Genomic DNA, 15850 nt, shown 5'->3' on the forward strand with positions numbered 1-15850 from the left:
GTACTCTTAGAATTATGTTTTTATGTGAAGTATCTTTAACTGAGCTAAAAGGCTTACTTTGAAGTCAGCATTTAGCTCATTTGCAACATGAATTATTGGAGTAGCCAGTCTCTACCTTTCTTTTTTTCTCTCTTTTTCGATATATCTACATCTTTCTCTTTATTACCTCTATCAGTTACAGATACTGAAGTTAGCTGCTAACTTAAAGATTTTTTCATGAAATACGAACGATATATTTGGTCGAAGAGTGAAGTGGATTTATTCATAAAATTATGTTTTTATGTGAAGTATCTTTAACTGAGGTAAAAGACTTTGAAGTCAGCATTTAGCTCCTTTGCAACATGACTTATTGGAGTAGCCAGTCTCTTCCTTTCTTTCTTTCTTTCTCTATATCTCTACATCTTTTTTCTTTATTACCTCGATCAGTTACAGATACTGAAGTTAGCTTTGCTAAGTTAAAGATCGTTTCGTGATAAATGAACGATATTTTTAGGCTCAGAGTAAAGTGGATTTTAATTCATAAGATTATGTATTGATGTGAAGTATCTTTAACTGACGTAAAATACTGACTTTGGAGTCAGCATTTAGCTCCTTTGCAACGTGAATTATTGGAGTAGCCAGTCTCTTCCTTTCTTTCTTTCTTGATATCTTTACATCTTCCTCTTTATTACCTCGATCAGTTACAGATACTGAAGTTAGCTTTGCTAACTTAAAGATTGTTTCGTGAAATTATACAAATGATATTTTTAGTCTAAGATTATGTTTTTATGTGAAGTATCTTTAACTGATGTAAAAGACTGACTTTGAAGTCAGCATTTAGCTCCTTTGCAACATGAATTATTGGAGTAACCAGTCTCTTCCTTTCTTTCTTTCTCTCTCCTTTATTTCTATTTCTCTCTTTATTACACCTCAGTCAGTTACAGATACTGAAGTTAGTTTTGCTAACTTAAAGAATGTTTCGTGAAATTATACAAATGATATTTTTAGTCTAAGATTATGTTTTTATGTGAAGTATCTTTAACTGAGGTAAAAGACTGACTTTGAAGTCAGCATTTAGCTCCTTTGCAACATGACTTATTGGAGTAACCAGTCTCTTCCTTTCTTTCTTTCTCTCTCCTTTATTTCTATTTCTCTCTTTATTACACCTCAGTCAGTTACAGATACTGAAGTTAGTTTTGCTAACTTAAAGAATGTTTCGTGAAATTATACAAATGATATTTTTAGTCTAAGATTATGTTTTTATGTGAAGTATCTTTAACTGAGGTAAAAGACTGACTTTGAAGTCAGTATTTAGCTCCTTTGCAACATAAATTATTGGAGTGGCCAGTCTTTTCCTTTCTTTTTTCTCTCTTTCTCTATATGTTTACATCTTTTTCTTTATTACCTCGATCAGTTACAGATACTGTCATGAGCTTTGCTAACTTAAAGAGTGTTTAAGTCTAAGAGTGAAGTGGATTTCAATTCATAAAATTATATTTTTATTTGAAGTATCTTTAACTGAGGTAAAAGACTGACTTTGAAGTCAGCATTTAGCTCCTTTGCAACATGACTTATTGGAGTAGCCAGTCTCTTCCTTTCTTTCTTTCTTTCTCTATATCTCTACATCTTTTTCTTTATTACCTCGATCAGTTACAGATACTGAAGTTAGCTTTGCTAAGTTAAAGATCGTTTCATGAAAAATGAACGATATTTTTAGGCTCAGAGTAAAGTGGATTTTAATTAATAAGATTATGTATTGATGTGAAGTATCCTTAACTGAGGTAAAAGACTGACTTTGAAGTCAGCATTTAGCTCCTTTGCAACATGAATTATTGGAGTATAAACCAGTCTCTTCCTTTCTTTCTTTCTCTCTCCTTTATTTCTATTTCTCTCTTTATTACACCTCAGTCAGTTACAGATACTGAAGTTAGTTTTGCTAACTTAAAGATTGTTTCGTGAAATTATACAAATGATATTTTTAGTCTAAGATTATGTTTTTATGTGAAGTATCTTTAACTGAGGTAAAAGACTGACTTTGAAGTCAGCATTTAGCTCCTTTGCAACATGACTTATTGGAGTAGCCAGTCTCTTCCTTTCTTTCTTTCTTTCTCTCTTTCTCTATATCTCTACATCTTTTTCTTTATTACCTCGATCAGTTACAGATACTGAAGTTAGCTTTGCTAAGTTAAAGATCGTTTTCGTGAAAAATGAACTGTACATGTACTTTTAGGCTCAGAGTAAAGTGGATTTAATTCATAAGATTATGTATTGATGTGAAGTATCTTTAACTGAGGTAAAAAACTGACTTTGAAGTCAGCATTTAGCTCCTTTGCAACGTGAATTATTGGAGTAGCCAGTCTCTACCTTTCTTTTTTTCTCTCTTTTTCGATATATCTACATCTTTCTCTTTATTACCTCTATCAGTTACAGATACTGAAGTTAGCTGCTAACTTAAAGATTTTTTCATGAAATACGAACGATATATTTGGTCGAAGAGTGAAGTGGATCTATTCATAAAATTATGTTTTTATGTGAAGTATCTTTAACTGAGGTAAAAGACTGACTTTGAAGTCAGCATTTAGCTCCTTTGCAACATGACTTATTGGAGTAGCCAGTCTCTTCCTTTCTTTCTTTCTCTATATCTCTACATCTTTTTTCTTTATTACCTCGATCAGTTACAGATACTGAAGTTAGCTTTGCTAAGTTAAAGATCGTTTCGTGATAAATGAACGATATTTTTAGGCTCAGAGTAAAGTGGATTTTAATTCATAAGATTATGTATTGATGTGAAGTATCTTTAACTGAGGTAAAATACTGACTTTGGAGTCAGCATTTAGCTCCTTTGCAACGTGAATTATTGGAGTAGCCAGTCTCTTCCTTTCTTTCTTTCTTGATATCTTTACATCTTCCTCTTTATTACCTCGATCAGTTACAGATACTGAAGTTAGCTTTGCTAACTTAAAGATTGTTTCGTGAAATTATACAAATGATATTTTTAGTCTAAGATTATGTTTTTATGTGAAGTATCTTTAACTGATGTAAAAGACTGACTTTGAAGTCAGCATTTAGCTCCTTTGCAACATGAATTATTGGAGTAACCAGTCTCTTCCTTTCTTTCTTTCTCTCTCCTTTATTTCTATTTCTCTCTTTATTACACCTCAGTCAGTTACAGATACTGAAGTTAGTTTTGCTAACTTAAAGAATGTTTCGTGAAATTATACAAATGATATTTTTAGTCTAAGATTATGTTTTTATGTGAAGTATCTTTAACTGAGGTAAAAGACTGACTTTGAAGTCAGCATTTAGCTCCTTTGCAACATGACTTATTGGAGTAACCAGTCTCTTCCTTTCTTTCTTTCTCTCTCCTTTATTTCTATTTCTCTCTTTATTACACCTCAGTCAGTTACAGATACTGAAGTTAGTTTTGCTAACTTAAAGAATGTTTCGTGAAATTATACAAATGATATTTTTAGTCTAAGATTATGTTTTTATGTGAAGTATCTTTAACTGAGGTAAAAGACTGACTTTGAAGTCAGCATTTAGCTCCTTTGCAACATAAATTATTGGAGTGGCCAGTCTTTTCCTTTCTTTTTTCTCTCTTTCTCTATATGTTTACATCTTTTTCTTTATTACCTCGATCAGTTACAGATACTGTCATGAGCTTTGCTAACTTAAAGAGTGTTTAAGTCTAAGAGTGAAGTGGATTTCAATTCATAAAATTATATTTTTATTTGAAGTATCTTTAACTGAGGTAAGAGACTGACTTTGAAATCAGCATTTAGCTCCTTTGCAACATGACTTATTGGAGTAGCCAGTCTCTTCCTTTCTTTCTTTCTTTCTCTATATCTCTACATCTTTTTCTTTATTACCTCGATCAGTTACAGATACTGAAGTTAGCTTTGCTAAGTTAAAAATCGTTTCATGAAAAATGAACGATATTTTTAGGCTCAGAGTAAAGTGGATTTTAATTAATAAGATTATGTATTGATGTGAAGTATCCTTAACTGAGGTAAAAGACTGACTTTGAAGTCAGCATTTAGCTCCTTTGCAACATGAATTATTGGAGTATAAACCAGTCTCTTCCTTTCTTTCTTTCTCTCTCCTTTATTTCTATTTCTCTCTTTATTACACCTCAGTCAGTTACAGATACTGAAGTTAGTTTTGCTAACTTAAAGAATGTTTCGTGAAATTATACAAATGATATTTTTAGTCTAAGATTATGTTTTTATGTGAAGTATCTTTAACTGAGGTAAAAGACTGACTTTGAAGTCAGCATTTAGCTCCTTTGCAACATGACTTATTGGAGTAGCCAGTCTCTTCCTTTCTTTCTTTCTTTCTCTCTTTCTCTATATCTCTACATCTTTTTCTTTATTACCTCGATCAGTTACAGATACTGAAGTTAGCTTTGTTAAGTTAAAGATCGTTTCGTGAAAAATGAACGATATTTTTAGGCTCAGAGTAAAGTGGATTTTAATTAATAAGATTATGTATTGATGTGAAGTATCCTTAACTGAGGTAAAAGACTGACTTTGAAGTCAGCGTTTAGCTCCTTTGCAACATGAATTATTGGAGTATAAACCAGTCTCTTCCTTTCTTTCTTTCTCTCTCCTTTATTTCTATTTCTCTCTTTATTACACCTCAGTCAGTTACAGATACTGAAGTTAGTTTTGCTAACTTAAAGAATGTTTCGTGAAATTATACAAATGATATTTTTAGTCTAAGATTATGTTTTTATGTGAAGTATCTTTAACTGAGGTAAAAGACTGACTTTGAAGTCAGCATTTAGCTCCTTTGCAACATGACTTATTGGAGTAGCCAGTCTCTTCCTTTCTTTCTTTCTCTCTTTCTCTATATCTCTACATCTTTTTCTTTATTACCTCGATCAGTTACAGATACTGAAGTTAGCTTTGCTAAGTTAAAGATCGTTTTCGTGAAAAATGAACTGTACATGTACTTTTAGGCTCAGAGTAAAGTGGATTTAATTCATAAGATTATGTATTGATGTGAAGTATCTTTAACTGAGGTAAAAAACTGACTTTGAAGTCAGCATTTAGCTCCTTTGCAACGTGAATTATTGGAGTAGCCAGTCTCTTTCTTTCTTTCTTTCTCTCTCCTTTATTTCTATTTCTCTGAAGTTAGCTTTGCTAAGTTAAAGATCGTTTCGTGAAAAATGAACTATACTTTTAGGCTCAGAGTAAAGTGGATTTAATTCATAAGATTATGTATTGATGTGAAGTATCTTTAACTGAGGTAAAAAACTGACTTTGAAGTCAGCATTTAGCTCCTTTGCAACATGAATTATTGGAGTAGCCAGTCTCTTCCTTTCTTTCTTTCTCGATATCTTTGCATCTTCCTCTTTATTACCTCTATCAGTTACAGATACTGAAGTTAGCTTTGCTAACTTAAAGATTGTTTCGTGAAATTATACAAATTATATTTTTAGTCTAAGATGTTTTTATGTGAAGTATCTTTAACTGCTCAAGGTAAAAAACTGACTTTGAAGTCAGCATTTAGCTCCTTTGCAACATGAATTATTGGAGTAACCAGTCTCTTTCTTTCTTTCTTTCTCTCTCCTTTATTTCTATTTCTCTCTTTATTACACCTCAGTCAGTTACAGATACTGAAGTTAGTTTTTCTAACTTAAAGAATGTTTCGTGAAATTATACAAATTATATTTTTAGTCTAAGATTGTGTTTTTATGTGAAGTATCTTTAACTGAGGTAAAAGACTGACTTTGAAGTCAGCATTTAGCTCCTTTGCAACATGACTTATTGGAGTGGCCAGTCTTTTCCTTTCTTTTTTCTTTCTCTCTTTCTCTATATCTCTACATCTTTTTCTTTATTACCTCGATCAGTTACAGATACTGTCGTGAGCTTTGCTAACTTATAGAGTGTTTCGTGAAATAAGAACGGTATTTTTAGTCTAAGAGTGAAGTGGATTTTAATTCATAAAATTACATTTTTCTTTTAAGTCTTTTTAACTGCTCAAGGTAAAAGACTGACTTTGAAGTCAGCATTTAGCTCCTTTGCAACGTGAATTATTTGAGTAGCCAGTCTCTTTTTCTCTCTCTCTTTCCCTTTATTTTTCTCTCTTTATTACCTCGATCGGTTACAGATACTGCAGTTACATGTGTTCGCTAACTTAAAAGATGTGTTGTGAATAACAAACTTTCTAAGAGTGAAGTGAATTCATGAAATTATGTTTTTATGTGAAGTATCTTTAACTAAGGTAAAAGACTGACTTTGAAGTCAGCATTTAGCTCCTTTGCAACATGACTTATTGGAATAGCCAGTCTCTTTCTTTCTTTCTCTCTTTCTTGATATCTCTACATCTTTCTCTTCATTACCTCTAACTTTAAGACTCCAGAAATAAGAACATGCGAATGTTTTCAAAATTGCGAACGTTTACTTATTGCTTAAGAGTAAAGTGGATTTTAACTTACACATGTAAAAAATTGTATTTTTATGTAAAGTATCTTTAACTGAGGTAAAAGACTGACTTTGAAGTCAACATTTAGCTCCTTTGCAACATGACTTATTGGAGTAACCAGTCTCTTCCTTTCTTTCTTTCTCTCTCCTTTATTTCTATTTCTCTCTTTATTACACCTCAGTCAGTTACAGATACTGAAGTTAGCTTTGTTAAGTTAAAGAATGTTTCGTGAAATTATACAAATGATATTTTTAGTCTAAGATTATGTTTTTATGTGAAGTATCTTTAACTGATGTAAAAGACTGACTTTGAAGTCAGCATTTAGCTCCTTTGCAACATGACTTATTGGAGTAGCCAGTCTCTTCCTTTCTTTCTTTCTCTATATCTCTACATCTTTTTTCTTTATTACCTCGATCAGTTACAGATACTGAAGTTAGCTTTGCTAAGTTAAAGATCGTTTCGTGATAAATGAACGATATTTTTAGGCTCAGAGTAAAGTGGATTTTAATTCATAAGATTATGTATTGATATGAAGTATCTTTAACTGAGGTAAAATACTGACTTTGGAGTCAGCATTTAGCTCCTTTGCAACGTGAATTATTGGAGTAGCCAGTCTCTTCCTTTCTTTCTTTCTTGATATCTTTACATCTTCCTCTTTATTACCTCGATCAGTTACAGATACTGAAGTTAGCTTTGCTAACTTAAAGATTGTTTCGTGAAATTATACAAATGATATTTTTAGTCTAAGATTATGTTTTTATGTGAAGTATCTTTAACTGATGTAAAAGACTGACTTTGAAGTCAGCATTTAGCTCCTTTGCAACATGAATTATTGGAGTAACCAGTCTCTTCCTTTCTTTCTTTCTCTCTCCTTTATTTCTATTTCTCTCTTTATTACACCTCAGTCAGTTACAGATACTGAAGTTAGTTTTGCTAACTTAAAGAATGTTTCGTGAAATTATACAAATGATATTTTTAGTCTAAGATTATGTTTTTATGTGAAGTATCTTTAACTGAGGTAAAAGACTGACTTTGAAGTCAGCATTTAGCTCCTTTGCAACATGACTTATTGGAGTAACCAGTCTCTTCCTTTCTTTCTTTCTCTCTCCTTTATTTCTATTTCTCTCTTTATTACACCTCAGTCAGTTACAGATACTGAAGTTAGTTTTGCTAACTTAAAGAATGTTTCGTGAAATTATACAAATGATATTTTTAGTCTAAGATTATGTTTTTATGTGAAGTATCTTTAACTGAGGTAAAAGACTGACTTTGAAGTCAGCATTTAGCTCCTTTGCAACATAAATTATTGGAGTGGCCAGTCTTTTCCTTTCTTTTTTCTCTCTTTCTCTATATGTTTACATCTTTTTCTTTATTACCTCGATCAGTTACAGATACTGTCATGAGCTTTGCTAACTTAAAGAGTGTTTAAGTCTAAGAGTGAAGTGGATTTCAATTCATAAAATTATATTTTTATTTGAAGTATCTTTAACTGAGGTAAGAGACTGACTTTGAAGTCAGCATTTAGCTCCTTTGCAACATGACTTATTGGAGTAGCCAGTCTCTTCCTTTCTTTCTTTCTTTCTCTATATCTCTACATCTTTTTCTTTATTACCTCGATCAGTTACAGATACTGAAGTTAGCTTTGCTAAGTTAAAAATCGTTTCATGAAAAATGAACGATATTTTTAGGCTCAGAGTAAAGTGGATTTTAATTAATAAGATTATGTATTGATGTGAAGTATCCTTAACTGAGGTAAAAGACTGACTTTGAAGTCAGCATTTAGCTCCTTTGCAACATGAATTATTGGAGTATAAACCAGTCTCTTCCTTTCTTTCTTTCTCTCTCCTTTATTTCTATTTCTCTCTTTATTACACCTCAGTCAGTTACAGATACTGAAGTTAGTTTTGCTAACTTAAAGAATGTTTCGTGAAATTATACAAATGATATTTTTAGTCTAAGATTATGTTTTTATGTGAAGTATCTTTAACTGAGGTAAAAGACTGACTTTGAAGTCAGCATTTAGCTCCTTTGCAACATGACTTATTGGAGTAGCCAGTCTCTTCCTTTCTTTCTTTCTTTCTCTCTTTCTCTATATCTCTACATCTTTTTCTTTATTACCTCGATCAGTTACAGATACTGAAGTTAGCTTTGTTAAGTTAAAGATCGTTTCGTGAAAAATGAACGATATTTTTAGGCTCAGAGTAAAGTGGATTTTAATTAATAAGATTATGTATTGATGTGAAGTATCCTTAACTGAGGTAAAAGACTGACTTTGAAGTCAGCGTTTAGCTCCTTTGCAACATGAATTATTGGAGTATAAACCAGTCTCTTCCTTTCTTTCTTTCTCTCTCCTTTATTTCTATTTCTCTCTTTATTACACCTCAGTCAGTTACAGATACTGAAGTTAGTTTTGCTAACTTAAAGAATGTTTCGTGAAATTATACAAATGATATTTTTAGTCTAAGATTATGTTTTTATGTGAAGTATCTTTAACTGAGGTAAAAGACTGACTTTGAAGTCAGCATTTAGCTCCTTTGCAACATGACTTATTGGAGTAGCCAGTCTCTTCCTTTCTTTCTTTCTCTCTTTCTCTATATCTCTACATCTTTTTCTTTATTACCTCGATCAGTTACAGATACTGAAGTTAGCTTTGCTAAGTTAAAGATCGTTTTCGTGAAAAATGAACTGTACATGTACTTTTAGGCTCAGAGTAAAGTGGATTTAATTCATAAGATTATGTATTGATGTGAAGTATCTTTAACTGAGGTAAAAAACTGACTTTGAAGTCAGCATTTAGCTCCTTTGCAACGTGAATTATTGGAGTAGCCAGTCTCTTTCTTTCTTTCTTTCTCTCTCCTTTATTTCTATTTCTCTGAAGTTAGCTTTGCTAAGTTAAAGATCGTTTCGTGAAAAATGAACTATACTTTTAGGCTCAGAGTAAAGTGGATTTAATTCATAAGATTATGTATTGATGTGAAGTATCTTTAACTGAGGTAAAAAACTGACTTTGAAGTCAGCATTTAGCTCCTTTGCAACATGAATTATTGGAGTAGCCAGTCTCTTCCTTTCTTTCTTTCTCGATATCTTTGCATCTTCCTCTTTATTACCTCTATCAGTTACAGATACTGAAGTTAGCTTTGCTAACTTAAAGATTGTTTCGTGAAATTATACAAATTATATTTTTAGTCTAAGATGTTTTTATGTGAAGTATCTTTAACTGCTCAAGGTAAAAAACTGACTTTGAAGTCAGCATTTAGCTCCTTTGCAACATGAATTATTGGAGTAACCAGTCTCTTTCTTTCTTTCTTTCTCTCTCCTTTATTTCTATTTCTCTCTTTATTACACCTCAGTCAGTTACAGATACTGAAGTTAGTTTTTCTAACTTAAAGAATGTTTCGTGAAATTATACAAATTATATTTTTAGTCTAAGATTGTGTTTTTATGTGAAGTATCTTTAACTGAGGTAAAAGACTGACTTTGAAGTCAGCATTTAGCTCCTTTGCAACATGACTTATTGGAGTGGCCAGTCTTTTCCTTTCTTTTTTCTTTCTCTCTTTCTCTATATCTCTACATCTTTTTCTTTATTACCTCGATCAGTTACAGATACTGTCGTGAGCTTTGCTAACTTATAGAGTGTTTCGTGAAATAAGAACGGTATTTTTAGTCTAAGAGTGAAGTGGATTTTAATTCATAAAATTACATTTTTCTTTTAAGTCTTTTTAACTGCTCAAGGTAAAAGACTGACTTTGAAGTCAGCATTTAGCTCCTTTGCAACGTGAATTATTTGAGTAGCCAGTCTCTTTTTCTCTCTCTCTTTCCCTTTATTTCTCTCTCTTTATTACCTCGATCGGTTACAGATACTGCAGTTACATGTGTTCGCTAACTTAAAAGATGTGTTGTGAATAACAAACTTTCTAAGAGTGAAGTGAATTCATAAAATTATGTTTTTATGTGAAGTATCTTTAACTAAGGTAAAAGACTGACTTTGAAGTCAGCATTTAGCTCCTTTGCAACATGACTTATTGGAATAGCCAGTCTCTTTCTTTCTTTCTCTCTTTCTTGATATCTCTACATCTTTCTCTTCATTACCTCTAACTTAAAGACTCCAGAAATAAGAACATGCGAATGTTTTCAAAATTGCGAACGTTTACTTATTGCTTAAGAGTAAAGTGGATTTTAACTTACACATGTAAAAAATTGTATTTTTATGTAAAGTATCTTTAACTGAGGTAAAAGACTGACTTTGAAGTCAACATTTAGCTCCTTTGCAACATGACTTATTGGAGTAACCAGTCTCTTCCTTTCTTTCTTTCTCTCTCCTTTATTTCTATTTCTCTCTTTATTACACCTCAGTCAGTTACAGATACTGAAGTTAGCTTTGTTAAGTTAAAGAATGTTTCGTGAAATTATACAAATGATATTTTTAGTCTAAGATTATGTTTTAATGTGAAGTATCTTTAACTGATGTAAAAGACTGACTTTGAAGTCAGCATTTAGCTCCTTTGCAACGTGAATTATTGGAGTAACCAGTCTCTTCCTTTCTTTCTTTCTCTCTCCTTTATTTCTATTTCTCTCTTTATTACACCTCAGTCAGTTACAGATACTGAAGTTAGCTTTGCTAAGTTAAAGAATGTTTCGTGAAATTATACAAATGATATTTTTAGTCTAAGATTATGTTTTTATGTGAAGTATCTTTAACTGATGTAAAAGACTGACTTTGAAGTCAGCATTTAGCTCCTTTGCAACATGACTTATTGGAGTAACCAGTCTCTTCCTTTCTTTCTTTCTCTCTCCTTTATTTCTATTTCTCTCTTTATTACACCTCAGTCAGTTACAGATACTGAAGTTAGCTTTGCTAAGTTAAAGAATGTTTCGTGAAATTATACAAATGATATTTTTAGTCTAAGATTATGTTTTTATGTGAAGTATCTTTAACTGATGTAAAAGACTGACTTTGAAGTCAGCATTTAGCTCCTTTGCAACATGAATTATTGGAGTAACCAGTCTCTTCCTTTCTTTCTTTCTCTCTCCTTTATTTCTATTTCTCTCTTTATTACCCCTCAGTCAGTTACAGATACTGAAGTTAGCTTTGCTAAGTTAAAGAATGTTTCGTGAAATTATACAAATGATATTTTTAGTCTAAGATTATGTTTTTATGTGAAGTATCTTTAACTGATGTAAAAGACTGACTTTGAAGTCAGCATTTAGCTCCTTTGCAACATGACTTATTGGAGTAACCAGTCTCTTCCTTTCTTTCTTTCTCTCTCCTTTATTTCTATTTCTCTCTTTATTACACCTCAGTCAGTTACAGATACTGAAGTTAGCTTTGCTAAGTTAAAGAATGTTTCGTGAAATTATACAAATGATATTTTTAGTCTAAGATTATGTTTTTATGTGAAGTATCTTTAACTGATGTAAAAGACTGACTTTGAAGTCAGCATTTAGCTCCTTTGCAACATGACTTATTGGAGTAACCAGTCTCTTCCTTTCTTTCTTTCTCTCTCCTTTATTTCTATTTCTCTCTTTATTACACCTCAGTCAGTTACAGATACTGAAGTTAGCTTTGCTAAGTTAAAGAATGTTTCGTGAAATTATACAAATGATATTTTTAGTCTAAGATTATGTTTTTATGTGAAGTATCTTTAACTGATGTAAAAGACTGACTTTGAAGTCAGCATTTAGCTCCTTTGCAACATGACTTATTGGAGTAACCAGTCTCTTCCTTTCTTTCTTTCTCTCTCCTTTATTTCTATTTCTCTCTTTATTACACCTCAGTCAGTTACAGATACTGAAGTTAGCTTTGCTAAGTTAAAGAATGTTTCGTGAAATTATACAAATGATATTTTTAGTCTAAGATTATGTTTTTATGTGAAGTATCTTTAACTGATGTAAAAGACTGACTTTGAAGTCAGCATTTAGCTCCTTTGCAACATGACTTATTGGAGTAACCAGTCTCTTCCTTTCTTTCTTTCTCTCTCCTTTATTTCTATTTCTCTCTTTATTACACCTCAGTCAGTTACAGATACTGAAGTTAGCTTTGCTAACTTAAAGAATGTTTCGTGAAATTATACAAATGATATTTTTAGTCTAAGATTATGTTTTTATGTGAAGTATCTTTAACTGATGTAAAAGACTGACTTTGAAGTCAGCATTTAGCTCCTTTGCAACATGAATTATTGGAGTATAAACCAGTCTCTTCCTTTCTTTCTTTCTTTCTCTCTCCTTTATTTCTATTTCTCTCTTTATTACACCTCAGTCAGTTACAGATACTGAAGTTAGTTTTGCTAACTTAAAGAATGTTTCGTGAAATTATACAAATGATATTTTTAGTCTAAGATTATGTTTTTATGTGAAGTATCTTTAACTGAGGTAAAAGACTGACTTTGAAGTCAGCATTTAGCTCCATTGCAACATGAATTATTGGAGTAACCAGTCTCTTCCTTTCTTTCTTTCTCTCTTTCCTTGTATCTTTACATCTTTTTCTTTATTACCTCGATAAGTTACAGATACTGTCGTGAGCTTTGCTAACTTAAAGAGTGTTTCAGTCTAAGAGTGAAGTGGATTTCAATTCATAAAATTATATTTTTATTTGAAGTATCTTTAACTGAGGTAAAAGACTGATTTTGAAGTCAGCATTTTGCTCCTTTGCAACATGAATTATTGGAGTAGCCAGTCTCTTCCTTTCTTTCTTTCTCTCTCTTTATTACCTTGATCAGTTACAGATACTGTTGTGTAGTTAGCTTTGCTAACTTAAAGATGTTTTCTGAAATAAAAATGATATTTTTAGTCTAAGGGTGAAGTGGATTTATTTTTATTTCCTAAAATTATGTTTTTATGTGAAGTATCTTTTATAACTGAGGTAAAAGACTGACTTTGAAGTCAGCATTTAGTTCCTTTGCAACATAAATTATTGGAGCAGCCAGTCTCTTCCTTTCTTTCTTTCTCTCTTTATCTCTATTTCTCTCTCTTTATTACCTCAATCAGTTACAGATACTGCAGTGAGCTTTGCTTAAAGGCTCCGGAAATAAGAACATGCTAATGGAATGTTTTGTAAATTGCGAACGTTGACTTATTGCTTAAGAGTAAAGTGGATTTTAACTTACACATGTATAAAATTGTGTTTTTATGTGAAGTATCTTTAACTGAGGTAAAAGACTGACTTTGAAGTCAGCATTTAGCTCCTTTGCAACATAAATTATTGGAGCAGCCAGTCTCTTCCTTTCTTTCTTTCTCTCTTTATCTCTATTACTCTCTCTTTATTACCTCAATCAGTTACAGATACTGCAGTGAGCTTTGCTTACTTAAAGGCTCCGGAAATAAGAACATGCGAATGGAATGTTTTGTAAATTGCGAACGTTGACTTATTGCTTAAGAGTAAAGTGGATTTTAACTAACACATGTATAAAATTGTGTTTTTATGTGAAGTATCTGTAACTGAGGTAAAAGACTGACTTTGAAGTCAGCATTTAGCTCCTTTGCAACATGAATTATTGGAGTAGCCAGTCTCTTCCTTTCTTTCTTTATTTCTTTTTCTTTATTACCTTGATCAGTTACAGATACTGTAGTTACATGAAGCTTTGCTAAAGGCTCCGAAAATATTAAAGAACATGCGAATAGCATGTTTTGTGAATTGCAAATGTTTACATTTTTGCTTAAAATTGAAGTGGATTTTAACTTTAAAAAATTGTGTTTTTATGTGAAGTATCTTTAACTGAGGTAAAAGACTGACTTTGAAGTCAGCATTTAGCTCTTTTGCAACTTGTTATTATGGAGTCGCCAGTCTGTTCCCTCTTTTCTCTCTCTTCTCTTTTCTCACTATTTCTCTCTCTCTCTCTCTATTACCTCGATTGGTTACAGATACTGAAGTTAGCTTTGCAAACTCAAAGGTGCATGAAAGAAATATGTACATGAAATTGGATTGTAGTTTCGTCAAGTTTCGTGAATTACGAACGTATATTTTTAGTGAAAGACTGAAGTGTATTTCATGTGTCAAAGTATCCTTAACTTAGATAAACTTTGAATTTGGCATATAGCTCCTTTGCAGCATGAATTATTTGAGTAGCCAGTCTCTTCCTTTCTTTCTTTCTTTCTTTCTTTCTTTCTTTCTCTTTATTACCTCGAGGCTCAGGAAAGAAGTGGGTACATGAACTCGGAAGGTTGTTTCTTGAATATTCATTTATGAGGAAGAGTGTTTAGTCAGTTACGTTATTTTCAACATATATCATTTGACATTGTGGAAATAGAAACGGGGTGTTTATTTCTTTAGAACATGGCAATGAGGAGGCTTTTTAATCTTAAGGCCGAGTTGTCTTAATTGAATAATGGTAAAAGTATAGACTTCTCCAAAAGAGGGAGCAATTGCTATGATACATGGAGGACTTTAAATAAGGATTAAACTTCCAGGCGGGGTGAAACCATGTATTGCCAAATACAGTATATTACTGTATTTTTGCAACAGGGCAACAGAAGCTGCTGACCCGGGGGAGGGGGGTACTCGAATTATAACATCATACCTTTGTGCCGCGCCGAAGTCAATAGTTGGGGCTCTGGTACTAAATCTTGGTCTTAAAACGGGGGGGGGGGGGGGGGGGGGGGTCTCCAGAAAGGCTCTTGGATCAACGATTGCTAAATATGTAATGCTCTTGAAGTGAACATATTAAAACAAGGTCTTTCTAATTCACTCACTAGATTGTAGGCGTATTTGGTAGCGGCTATGTAAAAAAAATGTGCGCACGTCTTGCAAGATTCATATCGGGCTAGCGCAAGTTAGGTGCAGGGAGCTTTGGCGGGCCGGTGCTATGGCTCTGCGCCGATCGAGCTCGCCGCTCCAACCGGCTGAGTAGTTCTTCGATGAGCGTGCACTGGAATGAGAAATCACAAATTTGAGGGTCCCAAAAACAGGAAAAAATAGGAATTTCTATGGCTTTCTGAATTGGTGATGCTCTGGAATGGAAATTTAAGCTAAAAATGGGGGTCTCAACCGCAGCACATACGTATCATAAATTTATACTGAGTATAATAATTGGAGCTTTCTTTCAGCAAAATACTTAACTGATAATTGGTGAAAATGCATAAAGGTTTAATTGCTGTGTTTAGTTAACTTTTGAATTTGATAGCTTATGAATATATGATTGGTCAATTTCATTTTTGTTCCAGTCTGGGTCTTTAAAACAGTTCTTTGTTTAGCAGACTTTAATATAGTGCTAGTTCAGGGCCCCGTTGCATGAAATTTACCATTATGGTAACTTTACCATCCAATGGTATCTTTCATGGAAACCTTGATTTTCATTGGCTGATGACCATTGTTACCATTGGAGGGCAAAGTTACCATAGTAGTAACTTTTATGCAACGGGGCCTAGAACTTTTCAATTTGGACCAAAACTCAGGGATGTAGTCGAGACTGGTAAGTCCGAGTCTTGAGGCTTCTGGAGAGAACCTTCT

The sequence above is a fragment of the Lytechinus pictus genome, chromosome 4, assembly GCF_037042905.1.
Source record: "Lytechinus pictus isolate F3 Inbred chromosome 4, Lp3.0, whole genome shotgun sequence".
Classification (NCBI taxonomy): Eukaryota; Metazoa; Echinodermata; class Echinoidea; order Temnopleuroida; family Toxopneustidae; genus Lytechinus; species Lytechinus pictus.